General features: G+C 46.7%; 1 long non-coding RNA gene across 1 annotated transcript in view; it reads right to left on the bottom strand.

The window, feature by feature from the left end:
• The window catches only part of LOC144310652 (uncharacterized), a 51021-nt gene extending 47740 nt beyond the window's left edge, over window positions 1–3281 (bottom strand). The window contains exon 1 of the long non-coding RNA XR_013376299.1: window positions 2965–3281. This is a non-coding gene — a long non-coding RNA (uncharacterized LOC144310652). The remainder of the gene's footprint in view (window positions 1–2964) is intronic.
• Window positions 3282–25400: the final 22119 nt, after the last annotated feature.

The following is a 25400-nucleotide window of genomic DNA, read 5'->3' as shown; positions in this document are numbered from 1 at the left end:
ATAGAACAAGAAGAGGCCTATAATGGTCAATTCCTGGCATGGGAGTCGACCTTTCTGGAGCAGGTCAATTAATGTTTGTCAGATGCTAAACCCTAGAACTAACTTTCACCAGTGGGGCTCAGAGAAGCACAGGGGGATTTCCTGGTTTCCAGTGGCTATTAGTGACAGCTCCCCAGCTGTGGACTTTTAGCAGTATCATGCTTCAGCCCAACCCAGCAGCACTGCCCACAGCCACAGCCACAGCGGCCAAGGGTCTCGTGTCTGGGAACTGAATCTGGCCTTGGATCTGCGGGCTTCAAGGGTCTCGTGTCTGGCACCCTCAAACCTGAACACCCTAAGTGGGTGAGGAAATAGTCAGAAGGAGCACAGTCTCTAGGCTAATTAATTTTACTCTGATAATAGTATCAACAGAGCAGACACAAGGATGCCTAATAGAAGGACAAGAAGTCCTCATGCCCCATCCCAGGTGTACAAATTGAACAAAGACATTAAAGAAAGCATCACGCTAAGACTAACAGCCTCCCCAGTGAAAATCAGGGTGTGGGGCAGTGCCCGAAGGGAATGCCTTGCTTCTCATCTATCATGTCTCCGCTGGCTTCCTCAAGGACTGAAATGAGAGGACTCAACTGATCCCTGCCTTCACCCATGGGGGTTTGAGACTGTGCACTCGGGCACCCCTAAACCTGCTGCATAACAGTCCAGGCCTTTAGAAGGAGCTCCTGGAAGCAGGAGGAGCTGCCAGGATGTCACCTTGTGTCAACTGCCACATCAGAACCTGCACAGGCTGTGTTCAGTCCACTCTACTAGCAGGATGCTGAAATCGTGGACTTTTAAAAACCTTCTCCACATCTGTTAGCATGTTGAGATTGCAGTGCGTTTTGGAAGCTGAATGCTGTGCTTACCCTATTTTTATTTTCTTAAAGATTTTATTTATTTATTCACAAGAGATACAGAGAGAGAGAGGCAGAGACACAGGCAGAGGGAGAAGCAGGCTCCCTACAGGGAGACCGATGTGGGACTCAATCCCAGGACCCCAGGGATCACACCCTGAGCCAAAGGCAGACACTCAACCACTGAGCCACCCAGGCGTCCCTACCTTAGTTTTAAATAAGAATTTCTATTTAATGATTACTAAGATTGAATAATGCATTCAGTTGATTTAGATGCAGCGTTGCCAATGTTTATAACAACACTGCGGGATCTAGCTTCCCAGTTTTACACATGAGGCCTAGACAAGCTTGGTCCGGAGTCTTTCTGGCTCCAAAGCCTGTGGTCCTTCCAGGAGGCAGTGCCAGATAGATGGACTGTGGCCCGAGACACGAGGGGTTGTCCAGGCAGTTGGTGTAAGAGGAACTCAATGGGGGAGCAGGGAGGGATGCACCCAGAAAGATGGGGGCCTGTGCTCGGCCTACACGTCCTGCAACAGATGTTCCAGGGACCGAAGGAGACACAGAGCCTCTCCCCAGAGAGCTCACAGACTCGAAGGACAGAGGCAAGGAGCCAAGTAAGCCAGCCTCAAGGTGGAGGCCGAGTGCCCCCTGCGGGGAGGGACAGGCAAGCCCATGCAGAGGCCCAGGGCGCGGGTGGCGGGAGAAGCAGCATCACCTGACCACACTGGCTCGGGACCCTCCGTCTTCTCATCCCAAGGGTCATTACTCGTTCACCCTCTCCCGGGAGGGGTCCCACCCGAGCCAGGCGCTGCCAGGAAAGCAGGCGTGCGGTCCTGCAGCTCTGACCACAGGCGCCAGCCAGCGGGCCAGCGGGGACCTGCGTCTGGCCCTGGATCTGCGGGCCTCACGCGGGCGTGCCCCGCCGGGTTTACACTTCTGCCTGTGCCCTGGTGGACAGAAGTGCTCCAGGTGGGAAGTGGGGCAGGGCCGAGAGGCCGCCCGGGCTGCCAGTGCGCACCAACCTGCGGAAAGCCACTGGCAAATTCTAATGGCTGAGTAATATTCCAGGGTATACATAGACCACAGCTTCTTCGTCCATCCGTCTTCCGAAGGACACCGGGGCGCCTTCCACAGTTTGGCTACTATGGACATTGCTGCTAGAAACATCGGGGTGCAGCTGTCCTGGAGTTTCACTGCATCTGTATCTTTGGGGTAAATCCCCAGCAGTGCAATTGCTGGGTCGTAGGAGGGTATTATGCTGAGTGAAATAAGTCAATCAGAAAAGGACAAACATTATATGGTCTCATTCATTTGGGGAATATAAAAATTAGTGAAAGGGAATAAAGGGAAAGGAGAGAAAATGAGTGAAAATATCAGTGAGGGTGACAAAACATGAGAGACACCTAACTCTGGGAAACAAACAAGGGGTAGTGGAAAGGGAGGTGGGCAGGGGGTTGGGGTGACTGGGTGACGGGCACTGAGGGGGGCTTGGTGAGATGAGCACTGGGTGTTCTACTATATGTTGGCAAATTGAACTTCAATTTAAAAAAATTTTTTTTAAATAAATAAAGGGCAGCCCCGGTGGCACAGTGGTTTAGCACCGCCTGCAGCCCAGGGCGTGATCCTGGAGACCGGGGATTGAGTCCCACATCGGGTTCCCTGCATGGAGCCTGCTTCTCCCTCTGCCTGTGTGTCTCTCTCTCTCCCTCTCTCTCTCTGTCTCTCTCTCTCCCTCCCTCATGAATAAATAAACAAAATCTTTTAAAAATATATAAATAAAAAATAAAAATAAAAAATAAATAAATCCAGAAAAACAAAAAACAAAATTCTAGAACTTGGAGCCCCCTGTGGCAAGGACAGTCTGCTCCTGAGCAGGGTCAACCCGCTCCTCTGCAGAGTCACTCACTCATGGTGCTTCAAGCCCCGTGTTGACGCTGGGGACGAGGTAAGTGACAAGGCAAGTCCTGGTCGCAGTCCTCGTTCTCAGGTTTTTCTCAGCTCCCTTCCTCCCTGAGGCAGAGCTTGGCGGCTCCCTGTCTCATGCCCCACAAACCCCCACCTGCCCCTTGCTCACCTCAGCTGGGAACTTGCCACGTGCGAGGCCCGGTGTCCCGTGTGAAGAGCCCTCCACTGTTCATCTCCGTTCACCTTCTGTGCAGCCATGAGGTAGAAGTTACTGCAGCCCATTTTACAGGTAAGAAAGCTGAGACACGCCTTTTCATTCCCTGGGTAAATACTCACAGGAAACCTACTCAAGCCGCACATAGTCTTCTGAGGAAAGCAGGAAAGGGAATGGACGTTCATGGAGCATCTGCTACATGTCAAGAGCTGTAGGTTTTCCAAATGTTACCTCATGTAACCCTCCCACCAAAGCTGGGAAGTGGGTTTTGATTTCTCAGATTTTTTACAAGTGGGCCAGGAGTTCCATGATGAACTAAACAAATAGGCGCCCTCCCCATGGGACTGACAACTCTAGTCACGGAGAAAAAATGATCATTCTGTCGGGCAGTTTATTAATTCGAGCAGAGTGAGCACAGAGAAGGAGAAGTATGCGGGAGATGGGGGCAGAGGGTGGCCAGGGGGCCAGTCAGGGAAGGCTTCTCTGCAGAGGTGACACTTGAGCTCAGATTTGAAGGAAGTCATTTCGTGTCTAGGTGGAGAGTTGTCCTCGCCAGGACATTTGCTGTTACATTTCCACCTCCCACATAACGGGGCCCTCAGCACCCAGCCCCTCTCAGGACCTATTCTAGAGCAAGTTTGGCACCCACATTATTCTCAGGCCCTGTCTCCCTGCCTTGGGCTGCTGAAAACAGTTTCTTTTTTTTTTTTTTTTTTTTTTTTTATTTTTTTTATTGGTGTTCAATTTACTAACATACAGAATAACACCCAGTGCCCGTCACCCATTCACTCCCACCCCCCGCCCTCCTCCCCTTCTACCACCCCTAGTTCGTTTCCCAGAGTTAGCAGTCTTTACGTTCTGTCTCCGTGAAAACAGTTTCTAAAAGGCTTCTGGGGGAACTTTCCGACAATCCGCGGTGTGTGCCGTGCTCAGTCTGGGTATGTGTGTATGTACAGTCTGCAGTATTTGGTGACAAGAACTCCAAATGTCTTTGGTGCCTGCCTTACTAGGGTCCCTGACAGCCAACTGGTTGTTCCGCCACCGCAGAACGCCCTGGAGGACCCAGGAAACGCTCTCTCCCGGCAGCCTCCATGAGGTCCTCAAACAGAAGGAGGTACCTTCTAGAGAGCCCGCGATGGCCCTTCTCATCTTACCAGCCTGCCGTGTGGGGTGGGATACCCTTGGAGGTCAGGATCCGCATCTTACTTATTTCTGCAACACCGGCCTGCTATGCGCGACTCTAGCCTTGGCATTGAGTAGGAGTCTCATTCAATGTGTTGAACAGAATTGAAAACGCACCTTGATATGAACCAAAATTTGCCTCTCTGAAACCTGTCCTTTGCAGTGTGTTGAGGGCCATATAACAAAATTCTTCTTCCACGCATCAGCTCTTTGGGGGGAAAAAACACCAGGGTAGTGTGGAAATTAAATATTTATTGAGCACTTAACTAAGCATCAGGCCCACGTGGTTTCCAAGTATGGCTTCATCTAATCCTCCCACCAACTCTGTGAAGTGGTTGTTTGTTGTTTTCCTTTTCACAGATGCAGAAATAAATGTTGGAAGCCCCTGATCAGAGTTCTGGCCCCACTGTTTACGAGCCATGTGCCTTCGGGGATGCTCCTGGTCTCTCGGGCCCTATGGTCTTTTCAGTTCATCACTCTGCCTCTCAGGGGTTTCGAGGCAGCAACGACATCCCTCTGAGTCTCTCCCTTCTCATCCCCAGGCTGAACATCACCCATTACTATCCTCGTCCTTCCCAGTACCATGGTCAAGAGCAAGGCTCTGGAAGTAGAACAACCAGGATTTGTCGCGACTATGACACCTTGTGCCCAGAGGGCTTAGCCTCCCTGAATGTTGGTTTCCATCCATGTGACACATGAATACCCACAGAACCAGCCTGTAGAGTTGTTGCAGATGAAATAAGATAACAAAGGCAAGCCCTTACACTGTAGCACAAGGGAGGGAAGCTGTTGTGATGGCTCTGAATTCCTCCCTCCATATTTCAGCTGAACCTGTGCCAGTTTGTCAGTGTCCCGACTCACACTCTGTGACAGCCAGAAGCAGACTCGGTCTGTGTTCTCCAGGGAACATCACCATCTGCCCTACCAGCACAGATCCCGCCACTCGGGAGGGAAGTAAGGACTGGGAGCATGTGAACAGGACCAAGGTCATACCACTTCCAGGAACCCATGCAAGCTGTGCCGCTGGAGAACTTAAGGACCAATGATAAATAAACTGTTTACTCTGAGTCAAAGAAGAAGGGTCTAAGCATCTGGTCTAAGCACAGAGGTTTTCATTACCATGACATTAACTGTTTCAGAGCCACCATCAGGAACACCTTCCCCATCTCCAGGGATTAGTGGCTGCAACACCCAGGAAGAGATCACCATCCTGGCACACTGTCTTAAAGTCACAGAGGCACTTTTTTTCACAAAAAAAAAAAAAAAAGAGAAAAGAAAAAAAAAAGTTTCTAAAATCAGAATTCAACATCCAGTCTGCCAACAGGGGAAGAAAGGAAATCATATGTAAAAGGTGTTTGTGGGCCAAGCCTGCAAGTAGCATGGGAAATTTCCACCTGATCCAATGGCTAGAATGCACAGCTATGCCTCCTGGCAAGAAAGATGGAGAAATCTAGGGTAGTATGTGCCCATGAGTAAAAGGAAGCAGATTTGTCAAACAAGGAGTCACACTCTACCATGGGCACCGACATGCCTTGCTCTGTACCCAGGGAGATAACATCTCCCGGTTGATCATGCACAACAATTTAGCACCTACTCCCTTTGCTTCAGCCTCTCCCTGTGAACCAGCTTCTGGCTATGCCTCCCCATAAACAAAATCCTATTTTTTTAAGATTTTATTTATATATTTGAGAGAGAGTGAGTAAGAGAGAAAGCACATGCTGGGGGATAGGCAGTGAGAGCAGGAGAAGCAGACTCCCTGTTGAGCTGGATGCTCAATGCAGGGCTTGATCCCAGGACCCTGGGGTCATGACCTGAGCCAAAGGCAGATGTTTAACCAACTGAGACACCCAAGTGCCCCCCAAAGTCCTATTTAAATGCTTTTCTTAAATAGCAAAGATATCTCCCTAAAAAAAATCAATTCTACTGTCAACCTTAAAATTCATAAATATTTGCTATTGTTTTTGTGTATATTTTGTCCCCTTATATAGAAAAAATATAGAGAGAGAGAAAGAAATCATCCATAATCCTGTTTCAATTTTAATGTGTTTCTTTCTTCTATATTTCTATGTGCTATAAGTCTTGAAGACTCTCTTTAAATGATCTACCTTCCTTGAACCTGAGACTCAGAGAGGTTAAGTAACTTGACTGAAGTCACGCAGCTAGGAAACAGCGGAGTCAGGCTTCTAACCATGATCCAACCCCAGAGCCAAGGCCTTTGCCAATGCATGACTCTGCCCCTCACTATTCCTTGTAATTGTCTCTGGCCTTTTATTCACTCCCATCTGCTGGATGGTAATTACATGTGTCTAAAGTATACAGTGACTCATCCATGATGTACCTTTCCTCCTAAACATCAGCTTCCAGAAAGCAGGAGCTATATTCCATCCCTCTTTGCTACTGCAAGGCCTGGCCCATAAGAGCTGCTTAATTGTCTATCACTCGAAGAAGCAAACACTCATTGGACAATCATATTGGAAGCTACCTTTAAAGGCTTCTACCCAATTCACACAGTTTCTATTGCACACAGTTACCAAAGCCCAGACTTTGGAGCCTAGTAGATTCAAAATCCAGTTTCACCTCCACTGCCATGTGACTTTGGACAAGTTATCGAACTTTTTTCAAAATCCAAATGAGTGAAATGCACCACACATTCAAGAAACGGTATTGTTTATAGTAATGTTAATATTGTCACCATTTTTATTCTTATTTACCACCAAATTCTTCCCAATTATTTAACCATAGAGAGAAAAGCGAATAAAACCCGTTAAGGCTTGGCCACAAAAAAAGAGGTGGGATTTTGAGTGGCTTCTTGTGACCCTCAGAGAACAGATTGGAGTAAGTACTCTTTGGGGGAATTCTTGACTCTTCTAAAATCCCATTAAACCTAAACACACATCTGTTAGCACACACCAAGCATGCAGTGTCTGCTTTCACCCAGCGTTGAGTAGTACAAGGAGGGATATTATACCCAGTAACTCATATGGAACGATTTATCCCCAATCACTTTGTGCTTTTCCTTAAACTTTTCCATAGTCTTTGGTTTCAAAGGCCATTTTAGAACAACTGAATTTCCTTGCAAAGTAAGTTCACCCCCTATCCTCCTCCCCCCCAAAGGGCGATTCTTTTAGGAAAATCTCCTTGGGGCATAGAGGCCTTGAGTTTCCTAACTTGCTTTCTCCAGTTCTCCTTTTTCCTTTTAAATAACAATTGCCCAGGAAAACAAGATTCATTAAGTTAAGAATGATGGGGGAGAAAAACAGGACTGAGTTGAAAGGTTTGTGGCTTACTGCTTAGCAGGGAACTCACAAAGCTCTTTCTCAGGAATCTTGTAAGATCAGGAGAACTAAGAGATTACATACTTCTACTTCCTCATTTGGAGGTGGGAAAAATGAGGTCCGGGAGAGGGAAATCAGTTCTCCAAAGTGACACAGCAAGTCAGCCAAAGAACTGACACTTGAACTCAGGTCTCTGAAATCCCAGCCAAATCAGGCCAACTCCTCTAGAAAGCAGAGCCTGAGGCAGGGATTATAGTATTGACGCTTTACTTGGAAGGTGCAAGCTCAGGCAGAGAGAATGAAGAAAAGAGGAAGTGGGACCAGGGAAGGTGGGAGGCGAGGGGATGCTGTGAGAAGCACCGTGGTGCTCGCACCTGTTGCAGAGAAGGGCTGGCTTACTCAGTACTCGGGACTTCTCATGAGCTGCAAGCTGAAACTGCATATCCAGGTTGAAAGGTTTAGAAACTGCATCATTCCTGACCAATCAGGTGGTGAGTTGGTAGAGAAAGAACCCAGTTTCCTCACCCCCACTTAGGATAACTATAGGCATACACACTGCATTGATTCCCAAACTGGGTGACCAGTGCATCAGGATTCACCTGGGGGCAAACTCCATGATCCCAGGTAAGCTGGGGCAGTGTGACTGAGCTCCAGCTGTTCACCATAACTTTTTACTAGTTTCCTTCCCTTTCCTGTCTCACTTCCCTGTGGGTGTTACGTAGGATCACCACACATTAAACCACTTGCCTTCCACTCTTTGTCTCAGGGTCTGCTCCTGGGGAACACAAGTACCTGGCACAGAGTGTGCTCTCGATAAATGTGATGAGTAAATTGTATTAAAGTGACATAACAAAGCCCTCTCCCTCTTCCTTCTAGTTGCTTTGGGAGCCGAGCAAAGTCTTCATGAAACCCTCAGCCCACTCCCAGGGCACCTTGTAAGTCAGCAGTCTAAATTGGCTTTGCCCACTCCAGGCAGCAGAATGCTGACTGAGCTAGTCAGACAGGGTCCACCTGGCCCAGATGTATACATATCAATATCTGCACAGCTGCTCGAACTAGAGACTTTTGTGACCCAAAATAATAAGTCAAAAACAACTAAAATGACAAGGAACAGAATAACTACACATGAGCTATCATCCAGTTAAGTCCTATTGTATTTGGGCAATGCGGAATTCCTCGAAGTATATGATCAGCAGCAATCCACCTACAGCCTAAATATGGGGGGGGGGGGGATGGGGAACGCAGTGCTCTTCAGAATGCTAGTTCCAGGGTCCCATCGCAGACCTCCCTTACTGAGTGCTTCCCACCAAGTGAGGCTCCATCCCCTGCATGTATGACAGTCTCTCAGAGAAATTCTCAGGAATGTGAAACTTCGAGAGCTGTTGCCCTGAACAATCAACATAGTCTCGGCTGCTCCTCCTTGAGGAACCAATGAGAGTTTCTTGCCACTTTCAGTTGACCCAGGTGGATTTCTCCCCACTTTCCCCCAAGCTTTTGCAGCTCACCTTCAGAGACCACGTTCCGGCTCTTGTCCTGCTGGTCTGCACTGACACGCCCACTTTCTAGGGGGCTTGTGTTCTCTGTCTCCACTTCAGAACTTGTTCTAAAGTATAAGGCTCTATCCATCATGGCGCCCACAGTCAATGCCTCCTGCTAATGAGGAATGAGCCCAGCTGGCACTTGACCAGTCTACTCTGATCTGGGTCTATGTGTCTACCTGGCCTCAGGTGCACAGAGGGTCAGGACACTGGGCATTGTGCCTGGGCTGCCATCATCAAAGAATGTTTTGTTCCACTCCCTTTGGTGATAAAAGAACTTCATCTCTGAGACGCAACATGGAAGTGGATTTTCCCTATTGGGTAGAACCTGGTCTGTGGTATTTGGTTATGGCAGCTCTAGCAAACTAACACAGCAAGAAAGAAATGCATCCACCTTGGTCACTCCCATAATCCAGGAACAGCTCCTGCCACATAGCAGGTACTTAATAAATAACTGTTTTGTGAGCACTCTGAAAATACAAACTACAGTACTCCTAGCTTCCCCCAAATGTATCTGCTGTTTCATACATCTGAGGCTTTGCATGTGCTGGTCCTCATCCTAAAACTCCCCTTCCCCATCCAGCCAAAGAGATCCTACTCTTCTTTCAAAATTCAGTTCTGACTCATCTTCTCTGAAGATATCCTTGATGCCTCTGGGCTGAACTGCCCATTACTCCCTTCTCTGTGCTATCCTGAACTTTGTACACATGCGTCCACATCACTGTAACTACTAGGCTAGGAGACTAACCTCAAAAACCATACTCAACTCTGGTCCCTGTGATCTAGCACTGGATCTGGTACAGAAGGGTTCATTCATCTTTAAACCACCACTCTCTCTGAATCGGTATGATCTAGCTGCAAAGCAGATGATCCCCCCACCCCAGTCCACACGAGACTTACTGCCTCATGGGGGTCAGATCCATAAACATACATACCTAACACACACTAGTGTTGAAATAATATTCTAGGCCCAAGAAGGAGCTGCTCCTGCCAAGGGTGCCATGCCAGCAAACCGAAACTCAGATACCTTTCATATCCCTGTAAGTGCTCAGCTGGACCCGAAACAGAAACACAGTGTATCCACTCAGCGAGCCCCAAATGCCAAGCCAGCTCTGGTCTGTGTACCTAACTCCTTGTTACTTCTCACCCCAAGCCAGGTTGACTATGAGGACCCAGCCAATCAGTATTTTCCACTTTTCTTTGTTCTTTACTCTTTATCCTATTAAATCTTTCTATCTTCTGCCCCATTTTGCAGTTCTCCAAATGGTGCTGGTCCGCTTCATGAAGTGTTAAATCAGGTTTGTGTCACCGAAATAGTCATCTTTAATCATTTTTTTTAACACTAGGTGCTCAACAAATATTTACTGGATTGAAATTAATTTGCCAAATTGTCACCACCACCAAATAAGCAGGTTATTTTGCTTACTTAGAATGTTCACCTCTGTCCTCACCTTCCCAACAAACCATCCCCATTTTTAGAAGCAAAACTTAGATCCTAACTCATCTATTAGTTTCCTCCCTAGCTATTCCAGAGTTTACCGAGCTCCTAGAGTTACTTTAGAATATGATTCGCTATAAGAAGCAAGATCTCAGCCCAGACAAGAGGCTGGGCACATCTCTTTAATCTTGGAAGTATTTCTTGACTCTGAAGCCAGCAACAGCCAGGTCTGTCCCTATCATGCACTGACCCCACCTGGGAGGACTACTCCCACACCGGGGCTGGACACAGAGCCAGCCGGGGTATTCATAGACTGCATTTTGCCTTAAGGAACAAAATCTCATGTAAAGAAAACACTGACAGGAACCATCTGCCCTCCCCCAAAGCTTGAAAGAAGCTGCATGTGGACTCCCTAATCCTTCCTCTCTCCCCTCCCCAGGAATGAATTTCATTTGGAGGAAAAATTAGGGGGGCTGTGAGGGAGAGGTAGGCCAGACACATCTGGACAGCTTTTCTTTGTAAATTCAGAAGACTGCAGGGAATCACTTTCTCCCCTTGACAAAGGAAATGGCCCATGGTCAGGAATTGATGACTTGCAAATCTCATGCAGGAGAAGAGGTTATTGTGCCTCAGAGGTCTTTGGGGCTTAGAAAAAAAATAAAGAGCAAATAATTTAAACGGGGCAGCTGTTTATGGGACCAGAAACCCCAGCACCAGCACCAGTCAGCAGAGACTGAAGTTCTGGAGGCTTGGCATTCAACACAGTGCTGGGTCCCCATGGTGCATTCCCCTATCTATTCATTCAGTTATTTAGCAAAAATATCTTTAGATGTGCTTAAGATTCTTTGCCAGGCAGTATGCTTGGTGCTAGGGAAATAGCCATGGACTTAGATTCATCTTCATCTCTAACAGCCTCATGGGAAACAGTCACATAAACAATAATATACAGACCAACAGTCACAAGCAATCATCTGGAAACAAAGATGGATTGGGTGTTAAGTATTATAAATGAGGTATTTGAAAAAACTATTCTCTTGACTAGTACCTTGACTTTGGGGGAGGGGATGGTATGAAACAAAGCTTTGGAGAGCAGGGCACGAAGCTGGATCCCGAATATTATCCATTCTGCCTAAAAGAAAAAGAAAAAAAAACATCTCTAAGGCATGAAAGCAAGCAGTGTGAAAGTCAGTGGCACATTTGGAGAAAGGTGGCAGCTGTGTGGCCTAAGGTCAGGAAATGTGGTGGAAAGTATCAGGGGAGAAGCCTGTAGGGGAAGGCAAGGGCCAATTCTTGGAAGACGAGCCATGCAACAGTATCGTACATCAACACTGTGCAACCTAACCTCTTCCGTGGAAGTTTTCCAAATGATAGGCAGGGGTATAGATAGGGGAAGGACCGAAGTCCAAAGCAGCCTCGTGTAAACATAAAATTTATTTGAAATTTCATCTTTTCTGCTTTAAAAAAATTGTGTGCATTTTGCATCCTCCTTCATAATAAATTTTGGCTTTACTATTTTTTTTTTATTTTATTTTTCTCAACTCTTTAAACAGAATGAATTTCCAGAAGATGGCCTTATGTCTTTCAGCATATGGCCATGGGTAGCCCTCCTGGGAGTATATAAACCCCAGTCTGAGAAGCAGAGCTTGTTGGTTTGAGGTGGAGACCTAATCAAGGTTTTAATCAGAAGAAGACAAAAGAACAAAACAATGAAGGCTTTACTCCCATCTCCACCCTACGCAACCCCCTTCCCCACAGAGCAAGACAATGCAGGCAAAGAACACAGTTCTTCTTAAACAAGTGGGCACAGATCCAGAGCTAACACAATGAGGTCACCCATCCACAGTGCAATACACAGCTCCCCGGGCTTCCGCCAGAACTGCAGCTTACCAGGGGTCTTCTCCAGGGAGGTGACCCAACACTTTGCATTCCAGTGCACCTCAGTCTTCGAGGTCCTGTTCCTAAAGGGTCTAACAGAGGTCTGTAAACCTTTACACCAGGACAGAGTAACATGACAAGATGACCCAGAACACATCCTCCTCAATGGTCGAAACCAAGCACACAAGCCAAAGTTTCTTCCTTTGTTTACCTCATGGTTCCAGGTGTCCAAAGTGGCCAGGGAGCTCCCATAACCTCTAATTCAGTAGAAGAGTGACTGCTTTCCCCAGTGAGATCATTCCTTACTTGGATACTTTCTGGGGTTCAGTAAACTGCAGAACCACAAGCTAAGGCAATATGTTGAGATGCATTGTTTAGGTTCAATCATAAGAGGCACCAACCCATCTCTACCTCTTGGTTCCTAAATCTACGGTTGCCAATTCAGAATACATACCACATCCTGAAACACAACACCCCAAATCTGCAATCAGTGACTTCTCACCCATTGCCATATCCAAATCTTCAATATGGTATTTCACTGCCCTTTATTGTTTTTTTTTTAAGATTTTATTTATTTGTTCATAAGAGACAGAGAGAGAGAGAGAGAACAGGCAGAGGGAGAAGCAGGCTCCATGCAGGGAGCCCGACGTGGGACTCGATCCCGGGTCTCCAGGATCAGGCCCTGGGCTGAAGGCGGCGCTAAACCGCTGGGCCACCCGGGCTGCCCCTTCACTGCCCTTTAAAGTCATCTGGAGGATGAAGGTCATGGTAAAAACAGTAATTGTCATAATAATTAGTTCAGTGCTTTCTTTCTTCCACTGTACAAACCAGAGACTTAGGGTTCAGAGGAAGGGGGAAGTGAACATTAGCAGTGATGGGAACCTTAGAGTGGAATGGTCCATGAGCAGTGTATCCATCACCTCTTGGGCTTACCCCACATCCTCTCCATCCATCTTCTGGTCCACCTGTTACTGCGGCAATGTGACAGCTGACTGCCTCAACTGCACCGTCTACCTGGGGCTTGCTTTGGGCCCAAGGCTTCTCTGACCCTCTGTTTGTGGTATCTATAGGAGCCAAAGCATACTCAGTCACAGGCAAATCTAGAAATAAGAGGGAAACAGTGCTCCCTGGAACAACTCATGGTGGGAACAGACACACATGCCTCCCTTTTCCGCTCCCTTGGGTGGACAATTCTGAAGTTCTTGGAGGGGCCCAGTGGGAGAGTCCCAATCCCCCAAAATAGTGACCAGCTTGACAATGCAACCTAACTTTGCTTTCTCTCCTTCCCTGTTTTCCTCTTCCCAGACCCCCACCCATTTTCCCTGGAATCACATCCCAAAATGAACAACCTGCCCACAGTCTCTTGTCTCTGAATCTACTTTTGGTGCTAACTTAATCTGAGAGTGTTGCTATAAGAAGTGGTTCTGGAAAGCAGACCTTCCAGATGAGATTCTAGAATCGAATACTCATGGGTCAAATGGTGATAAGGAACCCAGCTTTGGTGACAAGTGGGATGGAGGTAGCCCCCAAAAGTACTAAGCACTAAGGTAAATTGGAAGTGAAGCATGGGGACCTTGAATAACAGGAAGGCCACAATAATTAAAAGAATTTAATTAGATTTAGCCAGCTGTGGCTACCAGTTTTAGAAGCCTTGACAACTATCTCAGCCAATTATCTATTCAAGATTTGCCATACAAGTTGGGAAGCCTCCATGGCAGTCAGAATGGTGCTTTGAAACTTAGACAAAAATTGAACCTATAGGAAATGAGGAAGAGGTATCAAAACTGGCTAGGTGGAGTACTGAGGAGGGATCAGAAGGCTCCAGAAGATAAGAATATTAGGAGGGTGTTCTCATATGAGACCGTGCAGCATCTGAGATTACCACAGACACACCCAGACCTGTGGTATCTGTACATCAAAAGGGTTGAGTGAAAGGCCATACTGACTGCATTTAAAGCTATGTCTCTCCCAAAGCTGCCATTTTTTTTCAGGGCACCTGGCAAATGGGGGACAGCCATACACCCAAATGTGGCATCAACTGATTCCAAATTTCTAAGAGACCCACTTAGCATCACGTGTCCTTTGTAGTGGGAGGGAGAACAACACAGACCATTTTGTCTTTGGTGGAGATATAGGATATGCTCTAGATCAGGGGCCTGGACACTGAGGCCAGCCAGCCAAATCAAATCCACAGCCTATTTTTATAAACAAAATATTGTTGGAATACAGTCATGCTCACTGGTTTGTATAGAGTCTATGGCTGCTTTCTCATGACAGCAGGGTTGAGTGGCTGCAAGAGAGGTGCATCATCTGCACCCAAAGCTAAAATTGTTGCCTACCTGACCCTTTACAGAGAAAGTTCACTTACTCTCCTCTAGATCATGGGACCACATAGGAATCCCATTTCACAGGATGTATAGCTTACCCTCTGCACATAGGCATCTTGGCCAAACCATCTAGGGAATCTGCTGTTTCCAGGTCTAATTTACTGTAGGGAAGGGAAAAGTTTTCCTCAACTCTCTTAGGATTCTCTGGCTGGGTCCAGAACTAAACCAGCATAGACAGATTAGAGGAGAAAAGCATATGAATTTTATTGAATTTTTTCATTTATTATGGGAGTCTTTTTGAGAGTATGAGGACCCAAAGAACTGACCAGAGCAGAAAATGTTTATACTTTTTAGACAAAAATAAAACCAATAAATCTGTGATGAATTGACAAGACAAAGGGGTTTAGTCTTGGGGTAGTACGTGGTGAAGAGGTAACTAGGCAGATGAGGGTTAGTTCAATAAAGTTCAATTGTATGAATTCCCCACATCTGGTGATATGCCTTCCTTCTTTCTTGTACAGGGAGGGGAGTTTTAGGAGTTTTAGGATCTGTTTCAGGAAAGGATGATGGGGGTGGTCAGAGTGACCCTCCTGCTTCTGATTTTCAAGCTCCTTCAGATTAAGATAGTCAATATGTCTAGGAGCTATTTTTTGAGGTAGTATGTCTTGAACCTCATCACTACATGATGTCACTAAACTATTGGACAAGCATGATGTCCTCTAAGATGGTGAGGCTGTTAAGATCCCATAGAATAGACTGTAGCACAGATCTACAGAATTTACAAATCCCTGAATTAAGATAGTATATATAATACTGCCCTCCCTACTAAATGAGAGTAAATTGCCTCTAATGTTCACTGTGACTCTGAATGGAGGAAAATGCATTTGCTCTGTCAGTAGCTGGAGAGGCAAAGTCAAGGGCTATACCACTTATTTCCAGAAGGAGACACACCTGAAACACCTGCAATTGGTGCCTCTACCTAATTAAATTTACAATAAACCATTAACATTTCAAGGATCCTTTTACTCTGGCAAATGAAAAAAATAAGTGAGGATGAGCTAGGAAGCACCTGCCTGTACTTTTCAAGTCTTTGATGGTTTGATAGCATCTCTAGCTCTCCTCAGAAATGTAGCATTGCTTTCGATTTTTGTGTGTGTGTGTGTGTGTGTGTGTGTGTGTGTGTGTAACTAGTGAATATTAATGGCTTTTGTGTGATCCTTTCTCCCCATAGTAGGCCTTAGCATGGGTCAGGAAACTATGCAATTTCCACCAGTTAATGAAGATATCCATCCCAGTTTGGCATAGAGACCAGGGTGATAATCACGAGGAGATTTAGTGCCCCACTGTCCTTCTATGAAGGGCATTTGAGTGAGATCTCTATTATTTGACCTACAGAACCCAACCCCCTCCTACATTTTAAAGGGTGAAGCACAGTGCATATCAGAATCCCTAGCTCTAGCTTGGAGCCAGTACCAATTAGAATTCTAAGAGGTTCACCACTTCTCTTTCCTTGGGGTATTATTACTAGATCTAAATGGAAACATGTTCTTTTGGGGTAGACTGAGAAGATATTCACAGCAATGTTTAGGTGTATACAGAGCAAAGTCCATCTTCAAGGGACCCAGGCCATCCTTCCACCTAGGAATTCAGGGGCTGCAGATTAAGCCAGGGGTAGGACTGGAGAGGAATTGTGGGCAATGTCATGGCTCACGGTAGTCACCGCTCCACCCTTGTGTACGTCACAGTCTGGCTGGGGAGACAGAAATTATACATGAAAATATTTAATGTCTAATAGCATCATGATACATCATGATATGAATACAGGGTACTGTGACAACGTGCAGTCAGGGACTCTGCCCTAAACCAGTTAAGGAAGCTTCCAAGGAAATGACACTGAAGCTAAAACTATGAAGGATAGAGTACTTGTGTGGCTCAGTGGTTGAGCGTCTGCTTTTGCCTTAGGTTGTGATCCTGGGGTCCTGGAATCAAATTCTGCATTGGGCTCCCCATGGAGTCCCTCTGTCTATGTCTCTGCCTCTGTGTGTGTGTGTGTGTGTCTCATGAATAAATAAATAAAATCTTTTAAAAATATCCAAAAGATAAATAGCCGTGTTCTAATGGTGGGAAATGCAAGATATTATAGTCCCAATTTTGCCCCAATTTTATTTTAAAAGTTAGATATTTATATATATAATTGGAGTACCCTTCTACTTGGTTTGTGGCACATCATTTATATTCCAGGAATTGACCAGGGTACAATGTGATCATTTATATGCAATATGTACATATGGCTACATGGAGAAATGTCTGAAGGGTATATAATAAAGTGTTAATCATGGGTATCTCTGCCATGTGGAATTATAGTGAGTTTTTTCACCTTATAAGTAATTCTCTATATGATTATTTCACACACACATACACACAAAAACAGTTACTATTTTTGCAATAAGAAGAAAAGGGACTTATTAGTTTGTGTGAAGAGAAAGAAGGCTGTACATTTGACCTCTTGACTCTCATCTCCAGCAGGGTCTAACCTACTCCAGCCTCTGCATCATACCTGTCACCTTGGACAGCCAGAATGGAGACCTAGAGCCCGAGCAGCAGAGAGTGCTGTCAGACATGCCCAGGGCTGCAGCATTTGGGACCCAGAGTTGAGCCAAGGTTGCAGCTCTGACACCAGGCGGACTCCCAGAGCTCTTTCTGGCACATCTGGCACCAGCTGCTGCCTGGGCAGCATGCATCTGGGGGCCAAGCATCCCTGGGAGGAGTGGGCCATCAGAGCCCCGCCAAAGGCATCTCCAGCCTTCACTGAGAAGACCAACACTGGCTGCTGGTAGTCAGAAGTGCACTGGCTGCAAGTAGAACAAATAGTTGAGCCAGTGGCCTCACCACCTCTGCACTCAGGACCATCAAAACATCTTGAACTCTTTCCCTAATGTTTTGGGTTTGTCAAAACTCTCAGTCATGCTTGGCTGATTAATTCTAAATGCATGAGGCTTAAAAAGAAGAGGGGGGGTGACGGTGGGCAGCAAATGGGATCCTTATGTTTTTGATTCATTCACACCTAATTCAGCCAGATGTGAGGGAAGGGAAGGGGGAGGGGTACCAGATGCCCTGCATTTGATCACGGAGCATCCCATCAAGACAAGAGATGACAGGGATTAGGTGCCAATAGGGAGCCAGACTCTGCCCTGGGCAGTAGAGACATGAAGATGAGCCAGGCAGGTTCCTGTCTCCAAAGGATTCAAAATGCAATGTCAGAAATAAATATATAAGCAAATAAGTCCCCTAAAGAGTGTCAGGGACATCAGGGTTTACTGGGGCATCAAGAAAGAGGAAGTCAGTTCTGCCCAGTGTATAAAGAAAGACTCCACAGATAGGAATAATACAAATGCTCTTATTGAGCTCTTGCCATGTGTGTTAGTTTCACAGGGTCACTTCACAAATTGCCACAAACCGAGTAGCTCAAAACAGCAGAAATTTATTCTCTCACAGTCCGGGGTGCCAGAAATCAAGGTGTTGAGTCTGTCTGCAAGCTCCGAGTGAGAATCTGTTCCATGCCTCTCTCCTTGTTCCTGGTAGCTCCCAGCAATCCATGACATTCCTGTCCTTGGAGCTGTATCCCTCCAATCTTTGCCTCCATCTTCACATGGCCCCCTTGCCTGTGTTTGTGTGTCTCTCCTTCTCATACAGACATCAGTCCCTGGATTTAGGACACACCCTACATGTCAAGGTCCTAGTCCCAAATACACGTAGACTCACAGTACTGGGAGGTTAGGTCTTGAGCCTAATTTTTGGAGGACATGATTAACACAGCAGCCCCTGTTGGAGCCTCTTCCATACATGATTCGATGTAATTCTCACAACAGCCCAAGGAGGTAGGTACTGTCATTAGCCCTACTTTATAAATGAGGAAACAGAGACCGAAAAGGCACATGGCTTACCACAGGTCACAGAGCCCATAAGGCAAAAAGTTTGCTTTGAACACAAATCAGACAGACTCCAAAGTCCTGTTCTTAGCCAGCAAGTTACTCTCAGGAGCTGAGTCTTGAATGGTGGGTAGCTGGTTACCAGGCATAGGACCAAGCACCAGGGAGTTACTCGTTTCAAGGAGAAGTCGCTGCCAGGACAAAGGCATAGAGGAGGGGATCTTTGTCTTAAGTGAGTCACTGATTTATTCACTGTGTGATTCAAGGCAGGCTGCCTTCCTCTCTGAGACACTCTGCCTGCCTCCTGTCCTTTGCACACCACTGCTGGAGACCCATCACACACCTTTAAAGATTTTACTGCATCCTAGACTCCAGATGCCGTCCTGTTGTCCCTTGCCCAGGGGACTTTAACTCAGGACACCCCACGCTAAATCAGCCTGCCTCCTAATTCCATGCCAGCTGTGTGCCCCTGCATGGCTGACCTTCTCCCTCCTAATAACAGCACGTAAGATGTCGTGAGAAGCTCCTATACACCAGGACTATGCTAACTGCTCTACATGCATTGCCTTATTTAAGACTCACAATGATCTCATGAGAAAAGTACAGTGACTATCCCCAATCCACAGAGTAAATGAGGCTTGGAAAACCTGCCACTTGCTCATGATCGTACAGCTACTAAGTGGTGGAATTGAACCTCAAGTTCACAATACGTGACCCCATAATGCACGCTCTTGCTTACCAAACAGCATCACCATATGCACTGGTCTTATTCATCTCTCCCTCCAGCATTTGGCACAAAAACCTGGCATGTGGCCAGTGCTCCATGACCAGATCTGCTTCCCCCAGGACCCATTTTTTCCACATCACCAATTGCCCATCTCCACGCTCTGCAGAGACCATTCTTCCTTATGGGCCTGGACGCATGAATCCTGCCTTCAGGGTCATTCTGAAAGCTCATAACACCCACGTTGAGTCTTACCTCTCAGGCCATTCCTCTAAAAATCCAAATAATGCCGGATTAAGGGGTGCTTGGGTGGCTTAGTCGGTTAAGTGTCCGACTCTTGGTTTTGGCTCAGGTCATGATTTCACAGTGATGAGATCGAGCCCTGCATCAGACTCCCCACTCAATGAAACATCTCCTTCAGATTCCTTCTCCCTCTGCCCTACCCTGCTTGTGTGAGCTCTCTCTCTCTCTATTAAATAATAAATAAATAAATAAATAAATAAATAAATAAATAAATAAATAAATAAAGTGTCTCATTAGAAAACACAGCCTCAGATTCTTCCCTTGGGAAAAGTAAGTGCTGAATCAGTGCATTCTGATCAAAGCAATGGTATATTCTTGCCGAAGTGGATCCCTTCTCCAGACAGTTGGATGGATTTCATAGATATCCTCTTTTTTTAAGGATGTATTTGTTTTAGAGAGAGAGTAAGCACACACGATAGGGGGTAAGGGCAGAGGGAGAGGAAGACAAGCAGTCTCCCCACTGAGAGGGGAAGCCTATGTGGGGCTCAATCTCATGACCCAGAGATCTTGACCTGAACTAAAACCAAGAGTCGGTTACTCAACTGACTGTGCCACCCAGGCACCCCAGATATCTTATAACTAAATTATTTCCCTTGTCTCAGGGTTACGCGGTGCAGGGATGGGTGGCATTATGGCATGCTGTCTCTCTTGTGTGTTTAATGTACAATGAAGCCTGAAGGAGTAAAATGGAGCAGTGCATTTGGGGTCAGACCCATTTGGGTTCAAACAAAGTTATGGTCACTCAGCAGCAGGACTTTACGCAAGTCATCTCAGTGGTTTTTAATTTTCTCATGTATGAAATGAAGATACAAATCCTCCGTGAAGGGTGCCTGACAGACAGCAGATACTAACCCAGAGTGTTGAAGGCAGGAGTGAAAAGAGGAATACCTCTACACACGCATGAGCTCGGCCCAAATCTTAAACACTGACAAGACCAAATATAGGCAAGGATGGAGAGCAACAGAATTCCTCCTTCATTGCTGGTGGGAATGCAAAACAAACAGTAACTTTGGGAGACAGCCTGGTGGTTTGTTACAAGGTTAAACACAGTCCTATGTAGGATCTAGCAACCATGTTCCTAGGGATTCACCCAAATGGGTTAACACCTTAAGACCACACAAAAGCCTCCATGCAGTTATTTATAGCAGCTTTATCCACAATTGCTAAAACTTGGAAGCAATCAAGTATCCCTCAGTAGGAGGATGAATGGATGAATCAAAAAACTGTGGTGGATCCGGAGAGTGGACTAGTATTCAGCAAAGAGAAATAAGCTATCAGGCCACAGAAAGACGTAGAGGAATTGTAACACACATATTGCTAAGTGAGAGAAGCCAGTCTGAGAAAGCTTCATACTGTGTGAGCCCAGCTGTAAGACATTCTGGAAAACGCAAAAGAATAGAGATCATAAACAGATCAGTGATTGCCAGGGGCTCAGGGGGAGGGAGGGAGGGAAGGATGCACTGAAGGAGCACAGGGGATTCTTAGGTCAGTGAAGTAATTCCATCTGATATTATTATGGGGGATACATGATGTTGGTCAAAACTTCCAAAAGTTCATAGAACTCTGTAACACCAAGTGTGAACTCTGAGGTCAGCCATAAACTATAGTTAATATCAATTACCTAATTATTGGTTTATCAATTGTTTTTTTTTAAGATTTTATTTATTTATTCATGAGAGACACAGAGAGAGGCAGAGACATAGACAGAAGGAGAAGCAGACTCCCTGAGGGGAGCCTGATGTGGGACTCGATCCCAGGACCCAGGGATCATGACCTGAGCCCAAGGCAGACGCCCAGTCACTGAACCACCCAGGTGCTCCTTGGTTTATCAATTGTAACACACATACCACACCGGTCAAGATGTTAGTTAGTAATACAGAAAAGTGTGTGCATGGTAAGGGGGTAATGGGAGGGTGCTGTCTTCTTGCCTGGGTCTTCTATAAACCTAAAACTGCCACAACAAAGGCCATAATTAATGAATTAGGTAGGAAGGCAACATCTTCACTCCTACCCACTTATCCCCAGCTGGCCTTGGAGCATACGAGAAGGTTGAAGAGGAAAATGTCCACTAAGAAATGAAGGGACAGGAAATCCCTCGGGAAAAGAATGAGTGGCTAGGGGTTCCCTGTGACTCCTCTCCATGGATCCTAAGGTCTATCCCCGCCTGTTTCATCTGTTTCCAGAAACCATTAGAAGAATATATCCTGTCTGCTCCTCATCTCCGGCCCTGGCCCCATGCTGGAGGCCAGGCACACACATATATGGAAGCCACAGCCCAGCTCCCCAACATGGAGGGCCTCATACACACAGGCGACCTTGGGCTTCCAAACCTGCGGCCAGAGGCAGGTGGGGTAATAAAGAAGGACACAGCCCACCGAGGGACCCCTCCTCCCAGCACACAACTTGGGGGAAAGGACCTGAAAGGGAAGGGGGACTTCTGGTTGGAGACAAGTGCCAGATGCAAACAGGGATGGGCCTGCTGCAGCCTATGTACTGCCCGCAGGGCCCCTCGGAGAGCCAGGGCTGCCGAGGCTCTGCTCTGGGCGGCCCCCTCTGGTTCCTGGAACCAGAACAATGGACTGCAGGCACACAGAGCCTCCCCACCTCCTTGCCCTGGCTGCCCTGCTCCCCCTTACCCTAGGCTCCCCTCCTGAGAGCACAGTTTATCACTTCCCCACAGGAAGCAGGGGCAGCCCCGAGGGGAGTCATGGCTCTTGGCTCTTGTTCTCATAGGATCCCATGCCAGGCCCCCTAGATAGGGCCCCCCACCGCTAGGACACAGCCCTGTTGGTTCCTGCTGTGCCCCACCCACACGGTTCATACCCACGTCCATCCAGCATTTTCCCTCCCTGGCCACTGGGCTCTCTTGCACTTGGCTGATGGACTGATCATGGAAGAAATAGAAAAGGCTGCCTCCCCCCCACCCCTACCCCAGCAGTGGCCAAAGTGTCTCCCTGTGGCTTCAGATGCTGTGCTACGACCGTGCTGTGACTCTACAGACGGAGGACCAGAGGCTGGCTGGCCTGGCGCTGTGGCCTTCTTCCTTCTACCCCCAACCCCAAGAGCACCCTGTGCTCTTGCCACACTAACCCACTGGCCCTGTTCCCTAGATGGGACACATCCTCGCATCCCTCAGGGCCCTCCCTCAGGACCCTTCCTCTGCAGGGAACACCTTTCTTCACCTGTGTGCCCCGACTCCCTCCCCCACTAAGGCTCAGCTTCAGTATCATCTCTTCTACAAACCCGAGCTCCCAAAGCGACTCACCCTCAATTCTGGGTTTCGGAAGATCTTCCTCCTCATGGAAAGCACTTTGCCTCACATGTGTTTCCATTCCTATCCCCTCCAAATAGACTCATTGCTTCACTTCTATCTCCCCAGCAGGGAGCAGAGTGACTGGCACATACTAGGTACTCGGTACCTGTTCACAGTATGAATGTGCAGGCAGGAGGGGGTTAAGTGTGATTTTTTTTTTTTTTTTTTTTTTTGTCCCAGAGTATGGACCCCGTCAGATCAGATGGAAACCATTTGGGCAATGCAGCTCTACCTCCCCAGCTCCAACCCTCTCCCGCCTGGGCTGTACCTCCCCAGTGTCTTGTCTGAGGCTGAAAGCCTCCACATGGGCCATAATGCCCATCTTAAAGCAGGTGTGTGTGATGGTTTCTTTCCTAGAAACCAAGGCATGTTCTCTGAGCTCTTCTGCAGGTTCCCCACAGCTGGTCGGATTTCCAGCACTGACCACTTTGGGCCCATGTAGCTATTTGGCTTATGAATTCCTGGAGACTGCCTTCTCTCCAACCAAGATGGAAAATGGAGCATTCACCCATCAACAGCCCACCTCAGGGTGCCCTGGGCCTGGCTGGGACACAGAGATGAATCAGGCCCGAGCTCTACCCTCAAGGAACTCAAGTGTGGTTGGCAGGCCAGTGCATAAAACAATGTGGTTCAGGGTGAGAAAGAAGAAGTCCAGGGCAAGGAGCAGAGAAGGATGGGTACATGTAGGAACACAGAAGGAAGGATGTGGAACCCAGCTTGGAATGTTCCAGGAAGGCTTCCTGGCAGAGGCAATACCTAAGCTGAGTTTTAACCATGTTCAAACACAAGACCTTAGACAATCTCAGACCCAGCCCCCCAGGGTGTCTGGAGCATCTTCAGGGCAGTGTCAGGAACAGATGAGATGAGGTGCTCTCATCCATAGCCACCCAGAACCTGCCATTGCCCTCAGCAGGAAAGGCCCATGGCTGGAAATTCTTCAACAATGGCCTTACTGGTGCTGTTGAGGCCATATAGCTCAGGATGCAAAGATCTCTCAATCTTGGTTACATTTCCCACTTTTAGAGCTTTTTCAAAAGCCCAGATCAGGGACACCTGGGTGGCTCAGTGGTTGAGCATCAGTCTTTGGCACACGGCATGATCTCAGGGTCCTGGGATCAAGTCCCACATTGGGCTCCCCACAGGGAGTCTGCTTCTCCCTCTGCCTATGTTTCTGTCTCTCTCTGTGTGTGTCATGAATAAATAGATAAAATCGTAAACACACACACACACACACACACACACACACAAAAGGCCAGACCACAGAGACCTTGTCAGGTATACCACTTGTCTTAGAATCAACATTTCTGATCTTGGGCAAGCCACTTAACCTAACCTGTTTCATGACCCATTAAAAGAAGGTAATACTCATATCTCTTTATGGGTTGTTGAGGGAATGACATGAGATCAAGGATGGAAACCCAATCTTTCAATTCTCTTATGCTTTCTTGGTCACACCATGGGCCTTCCTGCCTTCCACATGTCTTCCCTTAGCTGGGGGTCCTACGCCAACTTGCCTGGAAAGCTCCTACTTGTCTTCCAGGTCTTTCCCTGAAGTCACTCATCAGAAGAGCTTCTCCTAACACCTCAGACCCAAATCCCTTGTATCACAAAGGCTCACGGACCCTGGAATTTCTTCTATGCCATATTCAATGAACTCAAACATTGAGCATTTGCCAGCCAACCATAAGAACCTATCTTTCTCACTCAAGGCCGTATCCCAAACTAACCCACACTGCCTGACACATAGCAGATGCTCAGTAGGCATCTATTGCACGGATGCATAAATAAGCAAATAAATAAATGGAAAATCAAGGTTGGATGGGTAATGAGAATACTACATTCTCAGTCCACCACTTACCAGTTATGTGATTCAGTTACCTCATCTGTAAAATGGAAAAATGAATACCCAAAATGACCCTGCAAAATAGCTATTGATCCAATGTCAATAAAATGTTTCTCTCAGAGTAATGTTACAAATAAGACAAGAAGACCAAAAAAATAAAAATAAAAAAAATAAAAATAAAAAAGACAAGAAGACCTAAAATGAAGTCACTTACGCTAAGCCCCATATCACCAAACCAAGACTTCATTATAGTTTTGGCTTTCCCAGAAATGGAATCTGAAGCCAGTCAATCAGGAACCACCTGATCAGCACTAATTAGGTGATCCTGATAGATCTCAGCCAGGCCCTACAGGAAAGTACCCAAAAAAGCACACTTTTTGTCTAGTATAACTTCCTTATTCCTGTTCCTTTCTGCCTACAATAGTCTTTCATACAGCTCTTCAGAGCTTCTTTCCACCTGCTAGATCGGATGCTGCCTGATTCAAATCAATTTCTGCTTAAATAAGCAATGGCCACGATAGCCAAACTGTGGAAGGAGCCTCGGTGTCCAACGAAAGATGAGTGGATAAAGAAGATGTGGTTTATGTATACAATGGAATATTACTCAGCTATTAGAAATGACAAATACCCACCATTTGCTTCAA

Source organism: Canis aureus, chromosome 3, assembly GCF_053574225.1.
Source record: "Canis aureus isolate CA01 chromosome 3, VMU_Caureus_v.1.0, whole genome shotgun sequence".
In the NCBI taxonomy this organism is placed as follows: domain Eukaryota; kingdom Metazoa; phylum Chordata; class Mammalia; order Carnivora; family Canidae; genus Canis; species Canis aureus.
This window is presented reverse-complemented; position numbering and strand designations above follow the sequence as displayed.